General features: G+C 41.1%; 1 protein-coding gene across 2 annotated transcripts in view; it reads right to left on the reverse strand.

Moving 5' to 3' along the window:
* The window catches only part of LOC115205393 (bifunctional heparan sulfate N-deacetylase/N-sulfotransferase 1), an 89,332-nt gene that overhangs the window by 48,286 nt on the left and 27,024 nt on the right, over nucleotides 1-14,022 (reverse strand). The window contains exon 2 of one of the 2 annotated variants that reach the window (XM_029771339.1): nucleotides 836-949. The exons of the other annotated variant lie outside the window; for it this stretch is intronic. The gene's annotated coding sequence lies outside the window, so the exon portion shown is untranslated. The remainder of the gene's footprint in view (nucleotides 1-835; nucleotides 950-14,022) is intronic. 2 annotated transcript variants of the gene reach the window in all.

The following is a 14,022-nucleotide window of genomic DNA, read 5'->3' on the forward strand; positions in this document are numbered from 1 at the left end:
TGTTCTTCGGCTTGCAAGACTCCCACTTTTTCCTCCAAACATAACGATGGTCATTATGGCCAAACAGTTCTATTTTTGTTTCATCAGACCAGAGGACATTTCTCCAAAAAGTACGATCTTTGTCCCCATATGCAGTTGCAAACAGTAGTCTGGCTTTTTCATGCGTTTTTGGAGCAGTGGCTTCTTCCTTGCTGAGCAGCCTTTCAGGTTATGTCGATATAGGACTCGTTTTACTGTGGATATAAATACTTTTGTACCCGTTTCCTCCAGCATCTTCACAAGGTTCTTTGCTGTTGTTTTGCGATTGATTGCACTTTTTCCACCAAAGTACGTTCATCTCTAGGAGACATGACGGTATGGTGGCTGCGTGGTCCCATGGTGTTTATACTTGTGTACTATTGTTTGTACAGATGAACATGGTACCGTCAGGCATTTGGAAATTGTTCCCAAGGATGAACCAGACTTGTGGAGGTCTAGGCAAAGGGTGGCTACTTTGAAGAATCTAAAATATAATATATATTTAGATTTGTTTATCACTTTTTTGGTTACTACATGATTCCATTTGAGTTATTGGAAAGTTTTGACGTCTTCACTATTATTCTAAAAATTTTAAAAATAAAGAAAAACCCTGGAATGAGTAGGTGTGTCCAAACTTTTGACTGGTACTGTATAGAATGCATTAGTTCTATTCCGGGGATTCTGACAATGACTGGGCCTCTTGGGGATGAAAAAGCTTCTTTGGGATGAAGAAGCATTTCCCTGCCTATGATTACGGTTTGGCTTTGGAGTGAATAAGCTCACACTAGATCTGTACTTAAGGAGACAGAGCTCTTACCTTCCCAAAACAAGATGTCCGCCAAATGTCCTCCAATGGCTCCCAACAGGTAGCAGACTAACACGCAAACCTGCCTCCTTCTGTAACGTTCTTCTCTCTTCCCTCTGGATTCACCTTGAGAAGAAAATAACCGAACAAGGATACATACATCAGATGAAAAATGAAATGAGTGAAAATATATTTTGCGAGCGGCTCCTGTGTTAGTAATAGTCCCTCAGTCTATCAGCACTGCCTCAGTGAGCCACCTCCTTTGTTCATTAATTGATTGTCTCTCCCCTGCTGAGCTCCAGTAACTAGGTTACATGGATTCATTTAAGGCAGAACCGACACCTCTCGTCAAGTGAGACCAGGAGATGAGAGATGGATGATGACGCCGGGGCATAGACGAACCAGGAACCACTGGCTGTTAATATAACTAATGGAGTAAGGTAGAAGATGGTAGCTTTATTGAAATAACCCTCATTTAATTAGCCTGAGTGATTGACGAGAGGAAGGAAGGAGCCGGGGAGATGGGTGAGAGGAAGCCATTATGTGAAGCTGATGATTTCACTCGAAAGGATGTGTATCATGTGAATGGATTCAAGGAGAGAAGTTAAAGTTTAAACATTTTATTGTCATGTGCACAAGTACAGTGAAATATCTTTCCTGCTTACTCTTTTCCAACAATGCAGTAATCAATATAGGGCTGACCCCATTTAGTCGACCGGTCGATTTAGATTTATTTCGTAGAGCAGTAGCCAAAAAAATATACATTGCCAGTCGAATGTTTGGGCACACCTACTCATTCAAGGGTTTTTCTTTATTTTTACTACTTTCTACATTGAAGAATAATAGTGAAGACATCAAAACTATGAAATAACACATACTGAATCATGTACAAACCCAAAAAGTGTTAATCAAATCAAAATATATTTTATATTCTTCAAAAGTAGCCACTCTTTGCCTTGATGACAACTTTGCACACTCTTGGCATTCTCTCAACCAGCTTCATGAGGTAGACACCAGGAATGCATTTCAGGTGTGCATTGTTAAAAGTTAATTGTGGAATTTCTTTCCTTCTTAATACGTTTGTGCCAATCAGTTGTGTTGTGACAAGGTAGGGGTGGTATACAGAAGACAGCCCTATTTTGTAAAAGACCAAGTCCATATTATGACAAGAACAGCTTAAATAAGCAAAAAGAAACGACAGTCCATCATTACTTTAAGCAATGAAGTTTAGTCAATCTGGGAAACTTCAAGAACTTTGAAAGTTTCTTCAAGTGCAGTCGCAAAAACCATCAAGCGCTATGATAAAACTGGCTCTCATGAGGACCGCTGTCACGGTTGTCGTCGGTGAATGAGGACCAAAATGCAGCAGGTACGTGTATGCTCATTTTTAGATTTATTAACTTTCAAAATAACACTCCAAAACAAACAAACCACAAAAACGAACGAACAACAAAACAGTCTGGCAAAGCCTAGGGCTGAACACAGAACAATCACCCACCAATCACAAACACAAACACACCCTTATATATGGGACTCTCAATCAAAGGCAGATAGACAACACCTGCCTTCAACCGAGAGTCCCAACCCCAATTAACCAACATAGAAACACACATACTAGACTCCACATAGAAATACCTAAACATAAACCAACACCCGGAATTACTAAAACCAACACCCTTAAATCAAACACACCACCCTGAACCACATCAAACAAATACCCTCTGTCACGCCCTGACCAAACTACAAACAATTAACCTTATATACTGGCCAGGACGTGACAACCGCCACAGAAAAGAAAGACCCAGAGTTACCACTGCTGCAGAGGATAAGTTCATTAGAGTTAAAGGCACCTCAGATTGCAGCCCAATTAAATGCTTAACAGAGTTCAAGTAACAGAAATCAAAACTATGAAATAACACATACGGAATCATGTAGTAACCAAAAAAGTGTTAAACAAATCAACATTTTCATGATGGTGCCGACAGAGACGGTCACCTCATTTCGAGTTCTTAGGAAACTATGCAGTATTTTGTTTGTTTATGTAATATTTCTTACATTGTTACCCCAGGAAATCTTAAGTCTTATTACATACAGCTGGGAATAACTATTGGATATAAGATCAACGTCAACTTACCAACATTACGACCAGGAATACAACTTTCCCGAAGCGGATCCTCTGTTCAGACCACCACCCAGGACAACGGATCTAATTCCAGTAGTCAATCCAAAACAACAGCGCTGCAGAAGGGGCAGATGAAGCTGCCACCTGGTCAGGCTCCGTAGACATGCACATTGCCCACCGCTCCCGAGTATACTACTAGCCAATGTCCAGTCTCTCGACAACAAGGTAGACGAAATTCGAGCGAAGGTTGCCTTCCAGAGAGACATCAGAGATTGTAACATTCTGTTTCACGGAAAAACAGCTCTCTCGGGCCGCCCCCAGGTGGTGAAGGTAGGAAACAACATCTCCACTTCACTGACCCTCAACACTGGGGAACCACAAGGTTGCATGCTCAGCACCCTCCTGTACTCCCTGTTCACCCACGACTGCGTGGCGATGCACGCCTCCAACTCAATCATCAAATTTGCAGATGACACAAAAGTAGTGGGCTTGATTAACAACAATGACGAGACAGCCTACAGGGAGGAGGTGAGGGCACTCGGAGTGTGGTGTCAGGAAAATAACCTCTCACTCAACGTCAACAATACAAAAGGAGATGATTGTGGACTTCAGGAAACAGCAGAGGGAGCACCCCACTATCCACATCGAAGGGACAGCAGTGGAGAAGGTGGAAAGTTTTAAGTTCCTCTGCGTACACATCACAGACAAACTGAAATGGTCCACCCACAACAGACAGTGTGGTGAAGAAGGCACAACAGTGCCTCTTCACCCTCAGGAGGCTGAAGAAATTTGGCTTGTCACCCAAAACCCTAACAAACTTTTACAGATGCACAATCGAGAGCATCCTGTTGGGCTGTATCACAGGCTGGTACGGCAACTGCACCTCCCTCAACCGTAAGGTTCTCCAGAGGGTGGTGCAGTCTGCACAACACATCACAGCGAGCAAACTACCTGCCCTCCATGACACCTACAGCACACGATGTCACAGGAAGGCCAAAAAGATCATCAAGGACAACAACCACCCGAGCCACTGCCTGTTCACACCGCTACCATTCAGAAGGCATGGTCAGTACAGGTGCATCAGAGCTGGGACATAGAGACTGAAAAACAGCTTCTATCTCAAAGCCATCAGACTGCTAAACAGCACTCACTAACTAAAAGAGGCTGCTGCCTACATTGAGACCCAATCACTGGCCACTTTAATAAATGCATTGTCAAAATGCTGCAAAGAAACCACTACCAACGGACACCAATAATAATAAGAGACTTGCTTGGGCCAAGAAACATGAGCAATGGACATTAGACCAGTGTAAATCTGTCTTTTGGTCTGATGAGTCCAAATTTGAGACTTTTGGTTCCAACCGCTGTGTCTTTGTGAGACGCAGAGTAGGTGAACGGATGATCTCCGCATGTGTGGTTCCCACCGTGAAGCATGGAGGAGATGGTGTGATGGTGTAGGGGGTGCTTTGGTTGTGACACTGTTGGTGAATCATTTAGAATTTAAGCCACCCTTAACCAGCATGGCTACCACAGCAGCGATACGCCATCCCATCTGGTTTGCACTTAGTGGGACGATCCTTTGTATTTCAACTGGACAATGACCCAAAACACACCTCCAGGCTGTGAAAGGGCTATTTGACCAAGAAGGAGAGTGATGGAGTGCTGCATTAGATGACATGGCCTCCACAATCACCTGAACTCAACCAAATTGAGATCGTGTTGGGATGAGTTGGACCGCAGAGTGAAGGAAAAGCAGCCAACAAGTGCTCAGCATATGTGGGAACTCCTTCACGACTGTTGGAAAAGCATTCCTCATGAAGCTGGATGAGAGAATGCCAAGAGTTTGCAAAGCTGTCATCAATGCAAAGGGTGGTTACTTTGAAGAATCCCAAATATAAAATGTATTTTGATTTTTTTAACACTTTTTTGGTCACTACATGATATATGTGTTAGTTTATAGTTTTGATGTCTTCACTTTTATTCTACAATGTAGAACATTTTAAAAATAAATAAAAACCCTTGAATGAGTAGGTGTGTCCAAACTTTTGACTGGTACTGCACGTTCACTACCGTTCAAAAGTTTGGGGTCACTGAGAAATGTCCTTGTTTTTAAAAGAAAAGCACATTTTTTGTCCATTAAAATAACACAAAATGTATCAGAAATACAGTTTAGACCATGTTAATGTTGTAAATGACTGTTGCAGCAGGAAACGGCAGATTTTTTATGGATTATCCACGTAGGCGTACAGAGGGCCATTATCAGCAACCATCACTCCTGTGTTCCAATGGCACGTTGTGTTAGCTAATCCAAGTTTATCATTTTAAAAGGCTAATTGGTCATTAGAAAACCCATTTGCAATTATGTTAGCACAGCTGAAAACTGTTGTGCTGATTTAAAGAAGCAATAAAACTGGCCTTATTTAGACTAGTTGAGTATCTGGAGCATCAGCATTTGTGGGTTCGATTACAGGCTCGAAATGGCCAGATACAAAGCCCTTTCCTCTGAAACTCGTCAGTCTATTCTTGTTCTGAGAAATGAAGGCTATTCCATTAGAGAAATTGCCAAGAAACTGAAGATCTCATACAACGCTGTGTACTACTACTCCCTTCACAGAACAGCGCAAACTGTCTCTAACTAGAATCAAAAGAGGAGTGGGAGGCCCCGGTGCACAACTGAGCAAGAGGACAAGTACAGTAGAGTGTCTAGTTGAGAAACAGACGCCTCACAAGTCCTCAACTGGCAGCTTCATTAAATAGTACCCGCAAAACACCAGTCTCAATGTCAACAGTGAAGAGGCGACTCCGGGATGCTGGCCTTCTAGGCAGAGTTCCTCTGTCAAGTGTCTGTTCTTTTGCTCATCTTAATCTTTTCTTTTTATTGGTCAGTCTGAGATATGGCTTTTTCTTTGCAACTCTGCCTAGAAGGCCAGCATCCCAGAGTTGCCTCTATGTACAGTGTAGAGGTCGACCGATTATGATTTTTTTAACGCAGATACCGATTATTGGATGACCAAAAAAAGCCGATGCCGATTAATCGGACGATTTTTTAAAATGTATTTATTTATTTGTAATAATGACAATTACAACAATAATGAATGAACACTTTTAGTTTAACTTAATATAATACATCAATAAAATCAATTTAGCCTCAAATAAATAATCAAACGTTCAATTTGGTTTAAATAATGCAAAAACAAAGTGTTGGAGAAGAAAGTAAAAATGCAATATGTGCCATGTAAAAAAGCTAACGTTTAAGTTCCTTGCTCTGAACATGAGAACATATGAAAGCTGGTGGTTCCTTTTAACACGAGTCTTCAATATTCCCAGGTAAGAAGATTTAGCTTGTAGTTATGGAATTATAGGACTATTTCTCTCTATACCATTTGTATTTCATATACCTTTGACTATTGGATGTTCTTATAGGCACTTTAGTATTGCCAGTGTAACAGTATAGCTTCCGTCCCTCTCCTCGCCCCTACCTGGGCTCGAACCAGGAACACATCGACAACAGCTACCCTCGAAGCATCGTTACCCATCACTCCACAAAAGCCGCGGCCCTTGCAGAGCAAGGGGAACAACTACTTCAAGGTCTCAGAGCGAGTGACGTCACCGATTGAAACGCTATTAGCGCGCACCCCGCTAACTCGCTCGGGAGTTGATAGGCTTGAAGTCATAAACAGCTCAATGCTTGAAGCACAGCAAAGAGCTGCTGGCAAACGCACGAAAGTGCTGTTTGAATGAATGCTTACGAGCCTGCTGCTGCCTTCCACCGCTCAGTCAGACTGCTCTATCAAATATCAAATCATATACTTAATTATAACATAATAACACACAGAAATACGAGCCTTAGGTCAATAATATGGTCAAATCTGGAAACTATAATTTAGAAAACAAAACGTTTATTCTTTCAGTGAAATACGGAACCGTTCCGTATTTTATCTAACGGGTGGCATCCATAAGTCTAAATATTCCTGTTACATTGCATAAATTTCAGTGTTATGTCATAATTACGTCAAATTCTGGCAAATTAGTTCACAACGACCCAGAGCCCAAACTGTTGCATATACCCTGACTCTGCGTGCAATGAACACAAGAGAAGTGGCACAATTTCCCAGGTTTAATATTGCCTGCTAACGTGGATTTCTTTTAACTAAATATGCAGGTTTAATAAAATATACTTACATTTTACATGAAAAAAATTTGTCATTTAGCAGATGCTCTTATCCAGAGCGACTTACAGTAGTGAATGCATACATTTCATTTCATACATTTTTTTTTCCTGTGCTGGCCCCCCGTGGGAATCGAACCCACAACCCTGGCGTTGCAAACACCATGCTCTACCAACTGAGCTACAGGGAAGGCTTCTGTGTATTGATTTTAAGAAAGGCATTGATGTTTATGGTTAGGTACATTCGTGCAACGATTGTCCTTTTTTCGCAAATGCGCTTTTGTTAAATCATCCCCCGTTTGGCTGTTTTTGTTAGGAATAAATAGTCTTCACACAGTTTGCAACGAGCCAGGCGTCCCAAACTGCTGCATATAACCTGACTCTTTTGCACAGAACACAAGAGAAGTGACACAAATTCCCTAGTTAAAAGAAATTCATGTTAGCAGTCAATATTAACTAAATATGCAGGTTTAAAAATATATACTTCTGTATTGATTTTAAGAAAGGCGTTGATGTTTGTGGTTAGTTACACATTGGTGCAACGACAGTGCTTTTTTTGCGAATGCGCTTGTTAAATCACCCATTTGGCGAAGTAGGCTATGATTCAACGATAAATTAACAGGCACTGCATCGATTATATGCAACGCAGGACAAGCTAGATGAACTAGTAATATCATCAACCATGTGTAGTTAACTAGTGATTATGTTAAGATTGATTGTTTTTTATAAGATACGTTTAATGCTAGCTAGCACCTTACCTTGGCTGCACTTGCATAACAGGTAGTCAGCCTGCCACGCAGTCTCCTCGTGGAGTGCAATGTCATCAGCCATGATCGGTGTCCAAAAATGCCGATTACCGATTGTTATTGAAATCGACCCTAATTAATCGGCCATTCCGATTGATCGGTCGACCTCTAGTACAGTGGGCTACAAAATTACTGGCACCCCTGACTGGCAATGCACAAACATACTTTAAAAAATATAATTATAGAGAGAAACTCAAAATACCAACATGTGAGAAATACTACACTTTATTACATTTTCAATGGAACCCACCAAAATCATTTATTGATTTAATTGAAAATCAATGTCCTCCAAATCAAGGTTTCACAATTAATGGCACCCTTAAAGATTATTGTAAATAACATCTACCAAAATTAAACCAGGAATTAAATCCCACTTATTTAAATGTATCTAAGTCTTAAGGAACTACATTGAGCCATTACATCACTTCCTGTTTCACCAGGGTATAAAAATTAGGTAACATGCATGTGATATCCCTTTGTCATCCAACACCATGAAGAAAACAGAAGAACTGTCAGTTCAAAAGAGACAGATGGTCATAGACCTTCATAAATCTGGTAATGGCTACAACAACATCCACAAACGATTGAATATACCACTGAGCACTGTCAGGGCAATTATTAAAACATTCAAAGATATGGAACAGTTGAAAACCTCACGGGTAGAGGACACAAATGCATTTTGCCCCCCGGATAGGGAGGAGGATGTTGAGAGAAGCAACAAAATCCTCAAGAAACACTGTGAAAGAATTGCAGGCCTTGGTGGCATCTTGGGGTCACCAGCTTTAAAAAAGCACCATCAGACGCCACCTCCACAACCACAGGCTCTTTGGAATGGTTGCCAGAAGAAAGCCCTTTCTGACCCCAAGACACAGACGCAAGGGCTTGGAGTTTGCCAAATGTCATTTAAATTATGACTAGAAGAAAGTTCTCTGGTCAGATGAGACCAGAATTGAACGTTCTGGTCAGATACAGCATCAGCATGTTTGGCGCTGAAACAGAGATGCATACTAGGAGAGGCACCTCATACCCACGGTGAAATATGGTGGTGGGTCAGTGATGTTTTGGGGCTGTTTTAATTCCAGAGGTCCAGGGGCACTGGTTAAGATTGATGGCATAATGAATTCCACCAAGTATCAGGCAATTTTGGCTGACAATCTGGTTGCCTCTGCCAGAAGGCTGGGACTTGGCCATAGGTGGACTTTCCAACAAGACAATGACCCAAAACATACCTCAAGATCCACACAGAAATGGTTCTGTGACCACAAAATCAATGTTCTGCCATGGCCATCTCTGTCGCCAGACCTCAATCCAATCAAAAACCTGTGGGCTGAGTTGAAGAGGGCAGTTGAAAAGCGCAAACCCAAGAATGTGAAGGATCTTGAAAGGATCTTCATAGAGGAATGGTCCAAAACCCCTCCAAATGTGTTCCTTAACCTTGTCAAACAATACAGGAAAAGACTCCATGCTGTTATGCTTGCCAGAGGTGGTTGCACTAAGTACTAAATGAGGAGTGCCAATAATTATGAAACCCTGATTTTGGTGAAATGTATTTTGTATTGAATAATTGTATGATTTTGGGTGGTTCCATTGAAACATTAATAAAGTTTAGTATTTCTCACATGTTGGTATTTTGAGTTTCTCTCTATAATTATATTGTTTATATTTTTTAAATGTATTGCCAGTCATTTTGGAGCCGTGTGTGTGTGTGTGTGTGTGTGTGTGTGTGTGTGTGTGTGTGTGTGTGTGTGTGTGTGTGTGTGTGTGTGTGTGTGTGTGTGTGTGTGTGTGTGTGTGTGTGTGTGTGTGTGTGTGTGTGTGTGTGTGTGTGTATATATATATATATATATATGTGGTAGCAGCATTTAGAATCAGACAGGGGATACCGGAGATGGAGTATAGGCTAGAATTCTCAGCCGTGACATATTTTAACTCAAAATATGGACTTGTTAAGATATGGGAACAAGATTGTCTTTTCTTATTCTGGACTGGTTGTCATTCAGTTATGTTGTTTATGTTGTGTCCCGTTGACTGTATATGCTGTTGGTAGCCTAGTAGTTGGTTCAGTTGTTTTTGTAAAATGAACAGCGTATTTTCCAATAAATAATGTAAATGTGTTATTGCATGTATTATTTGGGCTTTGTAGTTCCCTAGCCTCAGAGCCCATGCCAGACTAAAATCAGCTGGGGGCCCCTCTTTTTGATGCCTTATTAATAGATTTATAAAATCTATGCAACGAATCTTCCACCAACTGGTTTCTGTGCATGCCAATGCACCACAAAGCACTAACATTGTTTCCGATATACACAGGACCAGAGCCATTTATTTGGGCCGGAATAACCAATTATGGGGCCCAGAGGGCAAGAACGTCTAACTGTAGTCGCAAAAAAAGACATGTAAATCACAACACGGCAGTGCCACATGTAGTGACATGTTGGGAAAGCAGAGACACGTGCTGGCCAAATTGATAACACCACAGTCTGATCACAATGCAACAACTGAAATGAAGGAATTTACTTTAGGAAACTTTCTAAATGGACATTTGAGAATTAGGAAACTGACACACGCATACCTGTCAAAAGGACACATCAATCATAGCCACCAGCGTATCTTAAACACACAAGAGCAAATCACATTAGTCCTTTCCTAAAAACGTTGGCTATTAAAACTCAATAGGCCTATGTGATAATGCTAAAACAATATAGCCTATCAAATGAATTGACAAGGAAAGTTTGAAGGGGGATAGAGAGACGGCTATGCGATAGAAGGCATATGATGAAGATTAAATGTACAACCATTAGCCATTTGAGTGTGGTTATGTTGATACCACATTTTAATTAATGTGTATGATCAGCCTATCTAAATCTGTCCCCGGCTGATATTTTTTGTCTCCGTCTTGCATAGCACCTGTTCAGGTGGTATGGCAACATAGGCTTACAAATCATAGACTAATATATGAATTACAATAATTTATAACACATCTGTGTTCACTGTTCCCGCCCTGCACAGTTCACGCATCTCTGCTGGCATCAGCTCCACAGGCCTCCTCTCTCTTCCGCTCTCCTCTCTCTATTCATAATAGCTCTTGTATCGAACCAGTATCTCTAAGCTGACTGACTATAAAGTAGGTTGCAGGGTTGGAAAGGCACTGGCGGTAAGTTTGAAAGACAGGAAGTAGTTCTGGTGTGATTGGCTGGTGGTGATAAATGCATAGCCTAAATGGCTGAACTGATGTGTTGCAAACGTGAAGGAGATTCATTCATTAGCACAACTCCTGCTGTAGATACTGGTGTGGGTAATGTTTTTTCGTGTGTCCTAGCAAGTGTGAGCGTGCTTGATATCAACATTTCCATCCGTGTGCCATATTTGAATTGTGTTATCATTCAAAACGCCGATACTGAAATGTAACTGTTCCACAAAAATGTGAGATGGAAAAAATGTCTACGCATTATGATGGTAAAAGAATATGCAACAAGTGTTCTAACAAAAATGTCCATATTTAAACTATTGAAATGGCTGATAAATGCAATTAAAAAATGACAAAGAAAAGAGTCACATCACAACAGAATTCGATCTTGATAAATCCAACGCATCAAAGGAATATTGTCCATAAATCAAAACCAACATCTTTGAAATTTACATTTTTCATACACAGCACCAGTCGAAACTTGACACACCTACTCATGAAAGGGGTTCTCTTTATTTTGACTATATTCTACATTGTAGAATAATAGTAAAGACATCAACACTAAAATAAAACATTTAACATTAACATTTAAGTCATTTAGCAGACGCTCTTATAAAACATTATAGATTCTTCAAAGTAGCCACCCTTTGCCTTGATGACAGCATTGCACACTGTTGGCATTCTCTGTGTGCAAAGCTGTCATCAAGGCAAAGGGTGGCTACTTTGAATAATCTCAAATTCTTATCACATAGGCCTATCGGCTTTTAATAGCCAACATTTTTAGGAAAGGACTAATGTTTAACACTTTTTTGGTTACTACATGGTTCCATATTTGTTATTTCATAGTTGTGATGTCTTCACTATGATTCTACAATGTAGAAAATAGTAAAATAAAGAAAAACCCTTGAATGAGTAGTTGTGTCTAAACTTTTGACTGGTACTGTATATTATCAAATATTACATTCATTAATTTAGTTAATTTCAGACTTAAATAAAACAAATAATAATTGAAGGCAATAATGAAAGCACATGTTGCTGCACACAGAGACCTTTCATCTAATTTCATTCAAGCTTTATTTTTATTTAACCAGGTGAATTACTTTTATTTAAACAGGTATTTCACCTTAATTTAAAAACAGGTTGATGTCATTGAAATTAAAATATAGGCCGATTCAATAGTATTTTTTCTCAATAAAACAGTTCATCTCAAATAAATGACAGGGCTGGCTGGCTAAAAACACAACAGCTCTTGTTTAATGAAACAATATTATTTATTTCCATGTGATATCAAAACCATGTTTGTTAAAACAGAACAAAACGCAACATAGAGCTGAACAGAATTAAACACAAAGGACGTTTTTAATGAAACAAAACACAGTGCATTAGGATTTAAGCCTTTTATCCATCACTTTAAATGCCCGTGGAGAAAGAGGATGTCGCTCACAGAGGGCTTGAGAATGGAATGTCTTTCCTCCAAAAATCCCGGTCGGAGAAGGCATTGGAATTCGGGATGGTGAGGACGTGGCGGACAAGGTAGCTGAGTGCAGGGAACTGAAAACTGTGCATGCCACCACAACACAACAGGGGCGGGTCTGCTTGTTAGACTGGGGTCAAGTTTTACTGACATACAGTATTTTATTTTCCAGTGGTCTTGACTCGGGCGTAATGATATCTGCTCCATCCTCCCAGTCAAAGAACTCATGGTATGTGACTGTTGGTCTCTTTGGCTGTGAGGGTCCTGGCTCTTACTGGCTCCACTCTCAAGGCCCAAAGTCACAATAAGCTCTTTGGTTGCCTCCTCTCATGCAGTGTCCTCCAGCATCTTCACCAGACACAGCTTGGAGGACAAAAACGCTGCTATCATAAAACGTTTGGGGGAGAAGCCGTAGTCACTAGCCTGCATGCGACTTCAAGCTAGGCTATATGTTGTTTGAGATCAGTCATTTTGTAGGCCTACCGCTTTAAAGAACGTTTTACAATATCATGGACAGAACAAATATAGTTCAATAAAACAAGAGGGGTTGTGTTTTTAGCCGCCGTGCGGTGAAAATCACCGGTCATTTATAAGTATTTATAAGAATTTCTATTTACCTCCGAACTGGAATACCTCAACTGAAGCTAGCGAGCTAACTAGCTACCAGTCAGCTAACCACTGCTAGCGGTCATCAGCTAACCTTTAGATCGGAAAGCTCTCGCCAGTTTGTACAACGCGTTTCAAACCAGAGCATACCGGACCTATTTTTCTCTCCATATCCCCGGATTCCTGCCGCAAACTCTGAACCTTTTCATCTGGATCATCACAGCTAGCTAACCGCAACCCGGGTTGACTACTCCTGGCTAACGTTTCCGTCCCGGAGCTAGCACCAACTAGCCTGGAGCTAGCCCATGCTTGACCCATCTCCCGGCTAAGGCTCCAGGGGTACTCCTGAAGCCAACTCCTCGGCTACAATACCCGGACCCCTTCTACTGCCGGTACGGGGCACGGAACCCCCGCCGATGTTAACATTAGAAGCCTACTCCCTAAGTTTGCTTTATTCACTGCTTTAGCACATTCTGCCAACCCGGATGTCTTAGCCGTGTCTGAATCCTGGCTCAGGAAAACCACCAAAAACCCTGACAATTCCATCCCTAACTATAACATTTTCCGCCAAGATAGAACTGCCAAAGGAGGCAGTGTTGCAATCTACTGCAGAGATAGCCTGCAGAGTTCTATCTTACTATCCAGGTCTGTACCAAAACAATTTGAGCTTCTACTTCTAAAAATTCACCTTTCCAGAAACAAGTCTCTCACCGTTGCCGCTTGCTATAGACCACACTCTGCCCCCAGCTGTGCCCTGGACACCATATGTGAATTGATTGCCCCCCATCTATCTTCTGAGCTCGTGCTGCTAGGTGACCTAAACTGGGACATGCTTAACA

Source organism: Salmo trutta, chromosome 13 (genome assembly GCF_901001165.1).
Source record: "Salmo trutta chromosome 13, fSalTru1.1, whole genome shotgun sequence".
In the NCBI taxonomy this organism is placed as follows: domain Eukaryota; kingdom Metazoa; phylum Chordata; class Actinopteri; order Salmoniformes; family Salmonidae; genus Salmo; species Salmo trutta.